This window comes from Prionailurus viverrinus, chromosome E2 (genome assembly GCF_022837055.1).
Source record: "Prionailurus viverrinus isolate Anna chromosome E2, UM_Priviv_1.0, whole genome shotgun sequence".
NCBI lineage: Eukaryota > Metazoa > Chordata > Mammalia > Carnivora > Felidae > Prionailurus > Prionailurus viverrinus.
The window spans coordinates 34,868,403-34,873,793 of NC_062575.1; positions in this window are offsets into that span (position 1 = coordinate 34,868,403).

Below are 5,391 nucleotides of genomic sequence, written 5' to 3' on the forward strand. Positions count from 1 at the left end.
GGGAGGCGATGGCATCCCAGCTGGGGGCCAGAGTGGTGAGAGGTGGAATTCTGGGTGCACCTGCTTTGCAAAGCTGGGTCTGTGGCTGCACCACGGGGTGCTGCTTCATAGATGTGTGTGGAACAAGTGCTGGGCACAGGCTCTGCCCGTGGAGCTGGGGTGGGGACGGGTGTGGAAAGGGAGATGGGCTCCGGAGAGTCAGGGGCTGGGCGGGGAGGCTCGGCGGCATTGAGGCCAAAGGAGGGCTGGGTGTCTGCCCGGGGGCAGTGTAAGCCCAGGTCTAGTGACAGATGATCGAGTGAACCCCAGGCCTTTACTTTCTCCTCTGGAGGCAGGAGGGCTCAGCCTCCCGGAGTGTGAGGTTAAATGTAAGGTCTGGCGTGGACTGAGTGTGCAATCAATAAGGTGCTCTCGTTAGTGAGCTAGGACTCGCGGACACCCTGGACGCAGGGCTCTGCTTCTTTGGTCTCTGATAGCAGGGTGGGGCGGAGGGGATCTCTGCTTCCTTCTACCACCCCCTTTCAGCTCATCCTGGTGCTGAACCTTGCACACAGTAGGTCCTGAATAAAGATCGCACTGAATAAACAAGGCAGTACTGGGATGCACTAGGATAAAGTTTGTTGAATGCACAAGAGCGCTGGATGGAAATACTGGTCACCCCAACGTCGACTGAGTTATGAGCAGCACACATCCGTCCAGTTCTGTCCACCCACCACCTCCTGGACCCAGGCCTCCATTGCCTCTCACTTGGACACCCACAGCAGCCGGCTCACTACTCTCCTTCCTTCCTTTTCCCCTCTCCATCCTTTCTCCACACAGCAGCCAGAGGGAGCTTTTAAAAGTACATCAGGGGTGCCTGGCTGGCTCAGTCAGTTGAGCATGTGACTCTGGATCTCCGAGTTGTGAGTTCAAGCACCACGCTGGGCGGGGAGCCTACTTAAAACAACAACAACAAAGTACATCAGGACTATACCGTCTCTCTGGTTGAAACCTTCGACAGGCTTCCCTTGCAACCAAAAAGCAATTCTGCAAAGCCCTGTGTGATCTGCCCCCATCTCCCTGGCCAACCTCATGTCTTAACACTCCTAACATCTATGTCTTCTTTTGTTTCCTAGAAGCAAGCCTGTTCCTGCCTCAGGGCCTTTGCACTGGCTGCCCCTCTACCTAGAAGGCTGTTTCCTCCCATTTTTATGTGGGCAATGTCTCATCATTCATGTTTCAGTACAGGTGCCTCCTCTTTTAGCCCCTCAATCTTAAAAAAACCCTAAATTACTTCTTACTAACTGAGTATTTCTTTTAATATTTGCTTGTCATATTTCACCATCAGCAACTTTCTTGTTCAAGTACTGGTCGCCTGTGTATTGTGTCTCCCTGACCAGAGTGCAAGCTTCCTGAAGCTTTATCCATCTTTCTCCGCCTCTCACATCCAGCCCAGGGCCTGGAACAGATATCTGTCAAGGGAACAAATGTGCTTATCTGTGACATCTTGAGCACTCTGTGTATTATCTCATTTGATATTGACAAGACTCTTTTTCCATCACCATTACGGAGACAAGTAAACTGCAGTTCTGAGGATTCAAACCAGGATGTCTGTCTCCACCGCTCGTGCTCTTGAACACTGTGTGACACTGTCCCTCAGACCGGGGTTCTGGCTCTGCTCAGCCACCAGCTGAGTCTGTGACCTTGGTCAAGTGCCAGGAACCTGCCCTTCTCACTCCAAGGGGTGTTGGCTGAGTGTTTCCAAAGTCCTCGCAGCTATGATGATCCAGGGGCTCGTTCTCGATGGGGTGCAAGTGCTCCCCGAGGAAGGTCTATGTCTGGGGTATTCTCATGGCAACCTTCACATCCTGCCCCACCGTACTTGCTGTTGTATTATACACACATAGGCATATGCTATGCTTTCTTGGATTTCCTTTCTTAATTTAGGTGGGATTTATGGATTTCGTTTTAGGATGGTGAAAGGGGTGTTATAAAATATGTGCTATAAAAGGAGGCCTCCTATCATGGGTGGTGACAGAGTCAGAACCGGGGTCTGGGGCAGGAGGTATAGATCAGGAGCAAGCACGTGAGTGGGGCTGCTGGGGCTGGTGTCCTATGTCTACACCTGCGAGGTAGCTGCGTGGGTATACACATGGGTACAATTTCACTGACCTGTACATCAAAGAGGGATCACTTGACTGTGTGTAAGCCACACCAGTTTAAAAAATAAAGGGTTGGGCGCCTGGGTGGCTCAGTCGGTTGAGCGTCTGACTTCAGCTCAGGTGGTGATCTCACGTTTGTGAGTTCGAGCCCCGCGTCAGGCTCTGTGCTGACAGCTCGGAGCCTGGAACCTGCTTCAGATTCTGTGCCTCCCTCTCTCTCTGCCCCTCCCCTGCTCATGCTCTGCCTCTCTCTCTGTCAAAAATAAATAAACGTTAAAAATAATAATAATAATAAAATAAAAAATAAAGGGTTGGGGCACGTGAGTGGCTCAGTTGGTTGAGCCACTCTTGATTTTGACTCAGGCCATGATCTCTTGGTTTGTGACATCGAGCCCTGTGTTGGGCTCTGTGCTGACAGCACAGAAGTTGCTTGGGATTCTCTCTCTCTCTCTCTCAAAATGAATAAACACTTAAAAAATAAAGGGAGATAATATATGTGAAATAAGTAAGTGGGCCTTGGGACAGGAGGTGGTGTCTCTGCTCGTAGCCTCCGCGTCTTCCTCATCTACTGACGTTCTGTTGGACGCCTGCACTTGGCTCCATTGCCTCCTCCTCCCTGACCCCACCTCACTAGGCTCCCGCTTGCCCCCCACTCAGTACTCCCCTCTCAGCATTTCCTACCGGGTGACTTTCTCCCAGCGTGGGCGCCTGGGACACGGGCTGCCTGTGGTGGTGTTTGTTGAATGAATAAGCACTCACTGAGTGTGGGAGGTGGAACAAGGGCGCATGCGCATTCTTGCCCCCCGCTGCGTGAATACCCCGGTGGGAGAGGCAGAAGAGCAGTGTCCCAGCACACCCCACACGGGATGTGCTACCTACAACGTCATTAGTGGGCTCCTGCTCACGCGTCCTCGAGGGCAATCCTCCCCTCCAGGCCGGTACCTGGATTGCACCCTGTTAGAGGTGTTCACCTGCAGGGGCCACGAGGGCAGGGCGGGCACAGAGCTGGGGCTGCACCCACGTCTGCCCACCTCCAGAGCCCAAACTCTTGGCCCTCACTTTCCCTGCTCAGTCTTGCTCAAGCAGGAAGTTGAGAGAAGAGAAGACGGCTTCTCCCCAGTCTCCCAACCCTTCCTTACCTCCATATGCCGTGCTCTCCAATGTCTACTCTTTAAATTGGATTTCCTTATCATCCAAGATATAGGTATGATCTGACCTTTGGATTCTCAATATATGCTTACATGAAAGCAGGAGAGACTTCAGTCAGACCTAAGAGAGCACTTCCTGACCATATATGACACAATACTGTTCTGGGGAGGTTCGATGTAGTTGAACGGAAAGCAGAGCCTGGATCCAGCGAGGTGTGTGGTCTCTTGGGCCCAGATTCTAACTCTCCCTGAGCTCCTGGCTGTTAAGACCCACCTCGGAAAGAGTGAGTCCAGCCTGCATTAGGCCTCCTGGGACCCACGTCTCTCTGCTCCCCAGTGCAGCAGGAGCCCAGGAGACCCAGAGGCTACCTGTGGGGAGACAGAGAACATTGACAAACTTTTCCAAGCAACTTTCCTGGCCTCGGCTTCCTCTGAGGACACGGCCTGCTGCTTCTCTGGGCTCTGTCTCCTGTGGGTGCAGGGCCCTGGGGAGGGGGCTGTGGGTGACTGGAGCCTGGCAACTTCCAAGCAAACTAGGCGTCCCTTAGGGCTCCTTCCCAGGAGGACTCCTGACCCTGGAGCCTCACTTTCCAGTCCTTTCTCTTAGGGACCTGTCCCCTCCCGGGCCGGGACCCAGGTTGCTGAGCAGAGGCCACCAAAGACCCTGGGGACAAGAGGAGCTTGGAGAAGGCCCCGAGGTCTGGGGCTCCCAGGGCGTGGTTGCCAGGCCCCCCCACACCACGACTGGAGCTGAGCTCCCCGGGCTCCTGGAGGTTGGGGCCTCCCCCCAGGGCCACGAGCGGCCTGGGTGGAAGATGACACATGCATGCGGTTCAAGCCGGCAGGAAGGATCTTACAGGCACCTTCTAAACATGTTTGGTCCTTTGGATTTCCAAGCGGAAGAAGGCAGCCTGCCCTCCTTGAGGGACACCGTGCAAGGAAGCAACAACTTCGTCTACCTCACCCACCTCATCTTGGTTGTCACATCACTTGGGGTTCATTTCTTCAGCACGTCTATTCCAAGCACCAGCTGTGTGCCAGGCACGCGCCAGGTGCTAGGGGACACAGCGCTGAGCAAGGGGAGCAAAGCCCCTGATCTCAGGGACCCTCCAGCCAGCCAGCGACAAACAAAACGTCCTCCACAAGGAGTAGGAGCTGTAGGGACGGTGGTCAGGGTAGCCGGGCAGAAAGCAGGGAGGGAAGAGTAGGAAACAGGGCTGTCAGGGTCATCTCTGACCAGGGGCATTTCCACAGGCCTGATGGGTGGACTGAGGCCCTGAGGCAGGAAGTGCTGGAGAAGTTCCAGGGGCAGGGAGATGGCGTGGTCAGGGGGTGTCAGACGGGCGAGGTGCGCGGAGCCTGCCTCGAGCAGGGCCAGGCTGGCCGTGGGCGCAGGAGGACTGTTATTCTCATTGTCAGAGAAGCCACTGGAAAGTTTTAGCCGAGGATTGACGTCACCATCCCGGCATTTGGAGAACATTGTTCCGGAGATTACGAGGGGGAACAGGTTGGAGGAGCAGGTGGGGGACACCTGTTAGGATGAAGGATGGAGGGGGGTGCTCCCTGAAGACCCTTGAGGTCCTTTAGGTGCTTGGGGCAAGGCTTGGGTGGGTTTCCACTTCAGGCTTCAAGGTAACAAAAGGGCGACCCTCAGAGGCACCTGTAGCTGAGATTTACCTTGCTTTTTAATTCACCTTTGTGGCTGCTGTGGGGTTAGAAGGGGGGTGGGCAAGGCATTCATTAAAAAATAGTTCTGCTGTTCAGAATGTGAGGCGCAAGAAGGGGTGGGACTTCACCCCCGGCCAGGGAAGTCCAGACCAATGCCTGGCCCCTGGTCAGTAGACATCATGGCTGACCTCACCCCCGGGGGCCAAGCCCAGGAGGATGGTTTTCCCACGGCTCCTCGGAATGAAAAGAGGGCGCTTACCTGGAGCTAGTGCTGTGAGGTGGAAACTTGCTGCTGTGACCATTATTCTGCTGGAAATAATCCCCCTCTGCAGGATGCACTCAGGGCAACAGCTCGTCCCCTTGTCTCAGGACCGGTCACCTGAATGATGCAGCCTCTCGCTGCCAGTGGGCAAGAAATACCCAGTTGCAAATTC